Here is an 11,766-nt window from a genome sequence, read left to right on the forward strand (position 1 = left end):
TCAAAAATGTGACCACTAGAGTGTTAACAAGGTTTTTCTATTTTTAGCCCCGGTGACCAAGTTTTTCATCCGAGATGACCCATGTTCGAACTCATCTGAGCTATCAACAAGACAAGCATCCTGACCAAGTTTGATGATGATTGAGGCAAAAAATGTAACCGCTAGGGTGTTTACAAAATTTTTCTACTTTTAGCTCCAGTGACCTAGTTTTTCATCCGAGATGACCCATGTTTGAACTCATCCGAACTATCACCTAGACGAGCATCCTGATCAAGTTTGATCATGATTGAGGCAAAAATGTGACCGCTAAAGTGTTAACAAGGTTTTTCTATTTTTAGCTCCTGTGACCTAGTTTTTCATCCGAGATGACCCATGTTCGAACTCATCCGAGCTATCAACTAGATAAGCATCCTTACAAAGTTTGATGATCATTGAGGCAAAAATGTGACCGCTAGAGTGTTAACGAACAAGTGTGGACGGACGACAAACATTCAATGATCCTAAAAGCTCATCCTGAACTAGCTCAGGTGAGCTAAAAATAATATTTTTTTAAGGAAAAATCTAAGTTAAAGGGGAGATAAATCTGAAAATATTGGTGCTATAGTTATAAACCTTATCACAAAGGATGTGGTTGATGATAAGGTACATATATTTGAAGTATGAATTTGATCACTAAAGAAATAAAGAAGTAACAGTAAAAAATATTTTTTAAGGAAAATTACATGTTCAAGGGGAGATAAATCTGAAAATATTGGCGCTACAGTTTAGTTATGAACCTAGTCACATAAGATGTGGTTGATGATAAGGTGCATATATTTGAAGTATGAATTTAAACCCTAAAGAAATAAAGAAATAACAGTAAAAAATATTTTTAAGGAAAATTTTATGTTCACAGGGAGATAAATCTGAAAATATTGGGGCTACAGTTATGAACCTTGTCACAAAAGATGTGGTTGATTACAAGGAACATATATTTGAAGTATGAAGTTGATCCCTTAAGAAATAAAGAAGTAACAGTAAAAAATATTATTTTTTAAGGAAAATTCAAAGTTCAAGGGGAGATAAATCTATAAATATTGGTGCTAGAGTTATGAACCTTGTCACATAAGATGTGGTTGATGATACGGAAGATATATTTGAAGTTTGAAGTTGATACCTTAAGAAATGAAAAAGTTATAGTGAAAAATATTGTACTGCACCAAAACTTTAATCTGAAATCTGGATGCGGACACTGGGGCGAGTAGGACAGCTCTTCATATACTTTGTATAGTCTAGCTTAATTTTCATTAAGACAATGGCAATAACTCTACAAATACTGAATAAATCCACAAGCAAACCATCAGGTGCACAACTTCTTATGCTGACCAACATTTCTGTTAAGTTTCATGACTCAAATACTTTTTGAGCTATGCACATGAAAAAAATGAAAATATGAGCAACACAAATAGAAAATTTGAACTTTTCCTAAGTCAAGGGCCATAACTCTGACAAAACAATAAATCCACAAGCAAACTATCAGGTGCACAACTTCACATCCTCCGCAACATTTCTATAAAGTTTCATGACTCTAGGTCAAATACTTTCTGAGCTACTTACAATGTATGACACAAAAGAGAACGGATGGATGGATGGACATGGGTAAATCTAAATGCCCAACCCCCTATAATGGGGGTACAAAAAACATGACCAGGAAAATCGACTGCAGAAAACAAAATATCAAAATAACCGAAGAAGAGTGTATGTAAATTGACTCATAAACAAACTAAAAATGTTTCAATATGACACAGGTGCCCCCCACATTCCACCGATTTGTCAATCTTATGTCTCTAGGTCAAATATTTTTGGGCAACATGTGCCCAAGTTGAAACCTAAAAGTCTTTTATCAAGTAAAGGGCAAATACTACAAATACTGAATAAATCCACAAGAAAACCCCAGGGTGCATAAGTACACATGCTGACCAACATTCTTGAAAACTTTCAGGCCTACAGGTCAAATACTTTTTGAGTTACGTGCAACACAAGTTGAATATTGTAAATTTTTACTAAATCAAGGACAATAACTCTAAAAACACTTAAAATATCCATAAGAAAATACCCAGGTGCACAACTACACATGCTGAGCAGCATTCCTGTATTAGGTTTCATGACTCTAGGTCAAATTCTTTTTTAGTTACATGCAACTCAAGTTAAAAATTGGAAATTACCTAAACTATTGTCTCCATGTTCTCCTGTGATAATTTCGTTACAACAAGGACACGTATACACTATAAATTTAGACTGGTCATCTATCACATATTTATGATGCACTGCCAATGGGGAGAAGAGATGGTGAGCTAAACGAACAGTCCAAGATGCTTCATTTCCTTTTGTTTTATGACTATGTACTTCTGCAGACATGCTCTTGCTGACATCTGAAGAAAAAACATGCAAATTATAAGACATTGCTTTTTTTGAAGCTCCATATAAATTCCTGAATAAAAAATTCAAGTTAATGAACAAAAATGTAATAATTCAAGAAGTAAGTCATAGAATATTGAAGCTTAAAGGGCAACAAAGTTAAGCCCATCATTTGCTGAGACACTGCCTTCAGGGAAAACTGAGTAAGCATTCCGCCAAGTAGGGCAAAATACACCAAAAAAAGAAAAGTGGGAAGCAAAATTGAAAGAATCAGCAAAATATCAAGATTTTTGTTGCAATATAAAGATTTTATTGGAATATATACCTACAATTTTAACAAGCAGGTATAAGTTTTTTAAATTATCTTTTTATCTAAACAGCACTGGGAAGAAATCAACAAGAGGGCCATGATGGCCCTAAATCGCTCACCTGAATAAAGTTGCCTGCTTTTCAAAAGAAATTTTAGACATTTTGAGAAGACTGATTCTACACAAATACACAACCAATGTTTCAAAGAGATCAGTCATAAATACTATAAACTAGAAATAAAATGAAACAAACAAACAAACAAGAAATGTCCAAATGTAGTGACATTTGAAAGAATAAAGGGCTGCATTACTCATCGAAAATAGAACTGCCACTGTCATGGCGTGAATATCCCCGCATACCACTTTGTCAGAATCAACAGCGGCCCTTTAGAGCTCAAGGACAACCTCCCAGCCAAATCTGAGGTTACTAGGCCATTGCTATGTATTCTACATGCTTCAAATGTGAAAATGTCAAAATCAATACACTGCAGACAGGCATTCTTTAGCATTTGAGCAGCCAAGCTTATCATAGTAAAAATCCCTGTGACCTTGACCTTTGACACAGTCACCTAAAAATCAAGCAGGGTCATCTTCTAATTATAAACAACCTCAATACCAAATATGAAGACTGTTGACCAAAGCATTTTTTAGCAATAGAGCTGAAAAGCTTTTTTAGTCAAGGCCCCTGTGACCTTGACCTTTGACCTTAAAATCAATAGAGGTCAACTAATAGTCATGATGAACCGCCATGCAAAATATGAAGACTGTGGGTCAAAGGTTTTCTTAAGTTATTGGGCGAACTAACTTTTAAAGTCAAAGTCCCAGTGACCTTGACCTTTAACCCAGTGATCTCAAAACCAATAGGGGTCATCTACTAAACATGATTATCTCCATGCCAAATATGAAGACTCTGGGTCAAAGGAATCTAAGTTATTGGGCAGACAAGCTTTTCTTAGTCAAAGCCCATGTGACCTTTGACCCAGTGACCTCAAAATCAATAGGGGTCATCTACTAAACATGACTAGCCTCCATGCAAAATATAAAGACTGTTGGTCACAGGAATCTTAAGTTATTGAGCAGACAAGCTTTTTTCAGTCAAGACCCCTGTTAACTTGACCTTTTGACCTCAAAATCAATAGGGGTCATCTACTTATCATGACTAACCTCCATGTCAAATATAAAGACTGTGCGTCAAAGGAATCTGTAGTTATTGGGCAGACAAAATTTTTTCAGTCAAGGCCCCTGTGATCTTGACCTTTGACCTGGTGACCTCAAAATCAATAGGAGTCACCTACTTAACATGACTAGCCTCCATTCCAAATATGAAGACTGTGGGTCAAAGGAATCTTAAGTTATTGGGCGGAAAAGCTTTTTACAGTCAAGGCCCCTGTGACCATGACCTTTGACCTGGTGACCTCAAAATCAATAGGGGTAATCTACTTATCATTACTAAACTCCATGCCAAATATGAAGACTGTGGGTCAAAGGTATCTTAACTTATTGGGAAGACAAGAAACAAGAGCTGTCACAGGAGACAGCCAAGCTCCACTAATAAAATACTGGACGCAGTAAGGAGGACAAAACTATGAAAGAAAAATTAATTATGTATAATTATGTATTAAGTTATAGTAAAAAAATAACATTTGTTAAAATAAATTCCAAGATCAAGGGAAATAATTCTAGAAATAGTCACGCTAGAGTTATGAACCTTGTCACACAACATGTATGTAATGATAAGAAGTATATATTTGAAGTTTGAAGTATATACCTTAAAAAGTAACAAAGTTAAAATATTTCTTAAAGAAAATCCTAAGTTCAAAGAGAAATAAATCTGTAAAAATTACTTCAAGAGTAATGAACATTGTCACATAAAATATAATTGATTATAAGGAATAAGTATTTGAAGTTTGAGGTAGATACCTTTAAAACTAAAAAGGTTAAAGTAAAAAATAACATTTTTCTAGTAAAAAAATCTAAGTTGATGAGGAGATAATTCTTGCAATATTGGTGCTAGAGTTATGAACCTTGTCACATAAGATGTGGATGATGATAAGGTACATTTATTTGAAGTATGAAGTTGATCACTTTAGAAATAAAAGTTACAGTAAAAAATAATATTTTTTAAAGAAAATTCTAAGTTCAAGGGGAGATAAATCTGAAAATATTGGTGCTAAAGTTATGAACCTTGTCACATAAAATGGGGATGATGATAAGGTACATATATTTGAAGTATGAGGTTGATCCCTTAAGAAATAAAGAAGAAACAGTAAAAAATAGCATTTTTTTAAGGAAAATTCTAAGTTCAAGGGGAGATAAATCTAAAAATATTGGTGCTTAAGTTATGAAACTTGTCACATAAGATGGGGATGATGATAAGGTACATATATTTGAAGTATGAGGTTGATCCCTTAAGAAATAAAGAAGTAATTGTAAAAAATAGTATTTTTTAAGGAAAATTCTAAGTTCAAGGGGAGATAAATCTAAAAATATTGGTGCTAGAGTTATGACCCTTGTCCTATAAGATGTGGTTGATGATAAGGAACATATATTTGAAGTTTGAAGTTGATACCTTAAGAAATGACAAAGTTATAGTGAAAAATATTTTACTGCACCAAAACTTTAATCTGAAATCTGGACGCGGACGCCGACGCCGGGGCGAGTAGGACAGCTATCCATATTCTTCGTATAGTTGAGCTAAAAACCGACAGACGCCCGACGGCCGGACAGACAAGCTGATTCCAGTATACCCCCCTTACAACTTTGTTGTGCGTGGGTATAAAATAGATAGATTTGAAAATCAAGTTATGATTTTATGTACAATACTTACCTAGACGTACCTAGAATGATACATTCAGAATATCACTTGCGACTAACTTATTGACTCACTTGTTTATGTTAGTGACAGTTTTCCTAACCTCACTTTCAGATAACCAATCAACCACATGACCTTGCTTTCTTGGCGATCAACAAATCGCCATAGAAAAACTGAACTCCTGTGGGGACAGTGGTGGGTTCATGTAGCATTCTTAGGTAAGTATTGTACTCATAAAATCATTTTTAATTATCTTTTTACTGTCCTTGTATGCATGTTTGATAGTTTTGACAATCCATTTTGAAATTGTCTGTGCTGTAACTGGTCTATGAGGTTTGTTATCGGAAAGAAATAGTTCAGTACCAAAATTGTTCTGTGCCTTTTAAATACACAGCCAAAAAACGTTTAGGATAATTTGTTTTTTGGAAATGCTGAAATGAACACATGTCACGAACATGATTTGGTCTGTCTTGCTTGGAAAAGCCTTGTCTTATGAAACTTATACCTTTACTTTGTCAACATTTCCTTCACCATACCTGAGACTGCAGATCACTACATCATTTGAAAGATGTTACAGCAATAAGGAAGCTTGTTTTTCAGGGACGCTTTTTCAACAGTTCAAAAGGAGTCTGTTAGTGCCTGTAATACAAAAGGTAAATCCCATTCACCATGTTCACAGGAACAAGCTTCTTTAAAATCCCATTCAGGAACAAGCTTTTTTAACAAAAAGTTTTTCAGATAAAAAACGTATGCATTTGTTGTTCACCTATCTGAATGACAGAAAATTCTGAACTTAGATCTATAGTCATTTCTATAAGTGCCCTTTCGCCATGAGGCAGCCAGTAATTTCCTATATTTCTCTGAAAAGCCTTTCATGTTTCATAGTATTTGTCGATATGAGCCATGCAGTCAGATTTAGAATATATCCCTAAAATTAACCATAATTATGAGGGGCTGTTTTCAAGTTTGCCTAAATTTTCTTAAAGGTATATTGGTTGATCATGCAAAATATAAAATACTTTAAAGCTACATTAAATAAATATGTTAAAATAGTTTTGCCGTCGGCCTAAAAACCAAGCATTCTACAGTTTCATTAACCTTTTTAACAGTATTGTTGTTAATCTCATCAAATATAGTTCATAAATTAGGATTTTAAATGGAAAACCCCACGGTACTACTAAAGTTCGTATACGAATTTAATATGCAAATGAAGACTATAATCAGCTCGTGTATGCGCTACGTCACGGTGTTAAGGTTATAGTTGCTATCCGGAACACAGCAAATATAAGATTTCCTTGTGCAAACACACTTTTACCGTTTAAACTTCACGGTGCACGAGGCCTGTGGTTCAGAAAAAATAATCATCTCATAAAAAAGATTAAATGTGTATGAAAATATCAGTTACAATGCGGAAATATACCGTTAAATTAGGACTTCTACTTATAGTCATGTTTTTTTTAATTTAATATTGATGTACGGATGATCCGAAGGCGGAGTAAATTCTCATGCAAACAGAAATTGTACTACCGAAATCGCCACAATAAGGTTGCACATTTGTATTAAACTCATTTTGGTTGTCTGGACACCAAAATAAGATCTGGAGTCGATATGAAACCCAATTTATAAATGAAATGTCGCTTTTTCTTTTTTATGAAATTTATTTAATGTAACTTTAACCGTGTAGTTATTATTTTATTAAACTTTGAAAACATCTGGTATCATATTTGCTTTAAATTTTGGCATTATTTAGCAAATAAATGCCTACAATAATTATTTAATTTAAATCAAACCATTTTTTCTTCCATAAGGGATCAGAGAGATACATAAATAATGTTAAAAAGAAAACAAGAGCAATCAATGATCACATGTGTCGCCTCATGATGGCCAATTTCATGTTGGGACAAGTTTTATGACAGACGGACAGACAGACGGACAGTGCGCAACTAGACTTGGTACTGATCATTCCTGTAAAGTTTGGATGAAATTGCACCAGTAGTTTATGAGGAGTAGTCCGGACAAGCTTTTGTGTATCTGGCAAGACACAGAAAAAAACACCTTTTTATCAAAGGGCCATAACTCAGCCAAAAATCATTCAACCGGAAAACCCGTGCAATATGCATAAAGACTTGAGCTACAGATCAATCCTGTAAAGTTTCATTGAAATTGCATTAGTTGTATAAAAGAGGTAGTCCGGACAAACTTTAAAAATAAAAATTATTAAAGGGCCATAACTCTTACAAAAATCATTGAACCGGAAAATGCTGACAATATGCACAACTAGACTTGGTACTGATCATTCCTGTAAAGTTTGGATGAAATTGCACCAGTAGTTTATGAGGAGTAGTCCGGACAAGCTTTTGTGTATCTGGCAACACACAGAAAAAACACCTTTTTATCAAAGGGCCATAACTCGGCCAAAAATTATTCAACCGGAAAACCCGTGCAATATGTGCATGGACTTGAGCTACAGATCAATCCTGTAAAGTTTCATTGAAATTTCAATAGTGGTATAAGAGAAGTAGTCCGGACAAACTTTAAAAATAAAAATTATTAAAGGGCCATAACTCTTACAAAAATCATTGAACCAAAAAATGCTGACAATATGCACAACTAGACTTGGTACTGATCATTCCTGTAAAGTTTGGATGAAATTGCACCAGTAGTTTATGAGGAGTAGTCCGGACCAGTTTTGTGACGGACGGATGGACAGACGACGGAGAAGTGATCCCTATATGTCGCCACTACTCCGTGGGGCGACACAAAAAGAAAGAAAAAAAGTTGCCCCTTCTGGGGTTTGAACCCACACCCCTCAATTTCAATGTATCTAGCCTATTTGAATACTCTTCAAAGTGGAGGTAATGCATTAACCATGGTCTACCTTAACGCAGCCAATTCAGAGCAATAAGGATTAGTGTACACTGATATTTCTGAATGCGAGATAGAACACGCAGTATTAACTTTATCTGTGGAAATGCATAAGCATACATGTTTGTCCATGAGATAGAGAGGGGATCCACTGCATATGCCGCTGGGTGAGGAATCCAAGTACAAAACCCAAGATGCTGAAAATCTTTCTCACAAGTGTTTTGTTCGAGGACCACTCTGTCTCCCAGTCATCGAATTTAGCACTGGCACGGTGTAAATAAGTCTGAGGCCAGTGTAAATTTTAAGAAAATTGAGTTTAATATATAGTAGAATAAATTCAAAACTGGAATTCAGGCCAGTAAATTCAAAATCTTAAATTCAATGACTGGTCTCCTTTGTTCTGTATCTGCTCACAGTGCATCTACCAGGACATTTGTGTCTCCAGCTAAATGTGCTGCTGTCAGTGACATGACATTGCCTAGTACCAATGTCCAAAGGTCCCAAGTTTTCTGGCAAATATTGAGGGGTGATTCCGAGTGTTCATTTGCAGCAAAACACTGTGTCCGTTTCCCAAAAGAAATTAATATTTTTGCATTTTCTTTCTCAGTGTTTTAAAGCAGCACGCCTCCAGATTCATGATAATTTTTATGAAAGTTTTGAAAATGTATTTGAATGTGTAATATTGTGAAGTAACCTAAAGGAAGCAATTACACATTATCAATGGCACTTACAAACCATGTTATGAACCAAAAAACAACACAGTAAAAATATAGTTGTTAATACTGAAAAATCAGTCATTAATCGCACATAGTATGTAAAACATTACTTGAATCTTGAAACTTTTCACTTTTCATTACATCTTAGTACATTTGTCTCAAGTTTTGATTTTATTGAAATATTTTGACTCATCTGGAGGCATGCAGCTTTAAAGGATATATGGCCAATTGTAATATATAGAATTTCACTAGATTTTCAAGGGAAAAGTAATAAATTAAATGACATTTAATATTTTACTACTAGTGAAATTTGAAAGAATAAAGGGCCGCAACTCATCGACAAACCATCTAACCTTTACGTGCCAATAATATGCAGAACAACAAATGGTAATAATCATTCTCTGAGGTTTGAAAAAAATCAGACCAGAGGTTATGGAGATATGTCTAAATGTGTTCAGATTTGGACAAATCAAGGGCCAAAACTCCACTGAAAATCACTGAACCCGAACATGCCTATGAAATACTCAACAAGCCTTGGTACCAATGTACCATAGCAAGTTTCATTGAAATCCAACCAGCAATTACTGAGAACAAGCACAAACAAACTTTTTGACATACAGACGAACAGACATACAATAAAAAGATAATTACATACAATGTACATAGGGAAAGGACAAAAACAATATGTCTCCCCCTATATAGGGAGACATAACAATCCGACCAAGTTGCATGAAGATACTAATATAATTATAACCTCTTTAGTGTTAACAAGCTTTTCCTTTAATTTAACCTGGTTACCTAGTTTTTGACCGCACATGACCCAGATTCAAACATGACTGAAAAATATCAAGACAAAATTCTGAACAAGTTTCATAAAGATGCAGTATTAAATATAACATCTAGAGGGTTAACAAAATTGTTAACAGACAGACCTACTGCAGATGGGCGTACAACGGACAAAAGGCAATCAGGAAAGCTCACTCTGCCACTATGTGACAAGTGAGCTAAAAACAAACCTCCATTTATAATGTAGAAATTCAAAAAACAAAAAATCCAATTCCACTGTAAATGAAATTTAACAAGAGGGCCAAGATGGCCGTATATCGCTCACCTGACCCATGTTCGAACTCGTCCCAGCAATTACTTAGACAACCATCCTGACAAAGTTTGATGACAATTCAGTCAAAAATGTGACCACTAGAGTGTTTTTCTATATTTGTGCAGTGTGCCCAAGGTGACTTGTATTTGAACTTGACCTAGAAATCATCAAATCATCTGAGCTTTTACCTAGATGAGCATCCTGACAAAGTTTGATGATGATTGAGTAAAACAAAAGACTGCTAGAGTGTTAACGAACAAGTGTGGACAGACGACGGACATTCAACGATCCTAAAAGCTCACCGAGCTAGCTCAGGTGAGCTAAAAACAAACAGTTTTGAGCCCCTCAATCAAGCTGAAAATCCAGTTTTGGCCCATTTCAGTTGTCACATGTATGATCATGTTTCTATGATATATATAAGGAAAAAAACACTGGTTATTTATGTAAGCTGTCCGGTTAGTTCAATAGGTAAAGCCTTGGACTGTGAATCAGGCAACCCCGGTTCGATTGCCGGACAAGGCAGGTCACTTACGTTGTGATTGATCATGACACCCTTTCTACTGTCATCCACACTGTGGCATCATACGGTTATCTGCCCCCGGGGCAGATTGGTTTATCTAAAAATCATGATCTCGTGGATGCTTGTTTTTTTACTTGAATTTCATTGGTTGAGGTTACTCCGAAGGAAGGGCAGTAATTCTTACTAAAAATTTTGCAGTTTCCTGCAAGATTAATTTCCCATAAATTTAAGCATGTCAGTACATGTGTACATTACATATTTATCTTGAAAGATTCATTCACTCTAAAATAAAATCAATTCAGTAATGTTTTCAGTATCTGCAAAATGTTTCATATTTATTATAATTTTCTATGGCTTTATTCTAAAGTGGAAAAATTCATGAAAATGTTATTGAACGTTTTGTCATCCGTGTATTACTTAAATTACTGTTAAATTCATTAAATTACGTGACTATAGAGCAGTATAGACAGTTAGGTATGTAAGGGCTACCAAAAGGGTAATATCATTTAATCACACACATGTAGTTATATATAATCTGGTTTTCCTTCCCGGGGCAGATGCGTACTGAGCATTTGTAGTGATAGTTTTTATTTGTTTGGGTCGTCAGACCAAACAAATAATGGTAGCGGAATTTCAGAGTCTAATGCTGTTATTTGCAAATGCCTAAAGTAGTCCACTTTTTTGAAGCGGTTACTTCCCTTTATATGTACACTAACGCCGAAAAATTCAGGGGAGATCAATGCGTAAAGATTGTCAAATGACAGGCGCATTAATTTTCAAGCAAAGTAGTTCCCGAATGGTCGAAGATTTCTAATATTGTTTCATTCTTTATAGATATACATGCTTACAGTAAGCTCCATGATTATTTACATCTGTGTTAAACAACAGGTTTAGCGTCGAAATAATAAGAGTTACAAACCCTAATTTAGAATAATATGGTTTTCTTCAGGCCGTTAACATATAACTTCACCGTGGCCGAGGGGTTTGCACGCTCGCTTATGAATCGAGAGGTCTGGAGTTCAAATCCCAGTTGAGGCAACTCATTTTTT

The 11,766-nt window shown here is 35.0% G+C and overlaps 1 long non-coding RNA gene across 1 annotated transcript; it reads right to left on the reverse strand.

Annotated features, from left to right (window-relative positions):
- Positions 1-2,205: 2,205 nt before the first annotated feature.
- On the reverse strand, positions 2,206-10,814 carry LOC132724969 (uncharacterized). The gene is made up of 3 exons (XR_009624989.1): positions 10,730-10,814; positions 6,054-6,156; positions 2,206-2,411 (listed from the first exon to the last, which is right to left on the reverse strand). It is a non-coding gene; the product is annotated as an uncharacterized LOC132724969 (long non-coding RNA).
- Between the last annotated feature and the right edge of the window lie 952 nt (positions 10,815-11,766).

The sequence above is a fragment of the Ruditapes philippinarum genome, unplaced genomic scaffold (assembly GCF_026571515.1).
Source record: "Ruditapes philippinarum isolate M1 unplaced genomic scaffold, ASM2657151v2 ctg2579_1_1_1_1, whole genome shotgun sequence".
NCBI classification, from domain to species: Eukaryota; Metazoa; Mollusca; class Bivalvia; order Venerida; family Veneridae; genus Ruditapes; species Ruditapes philippinarum.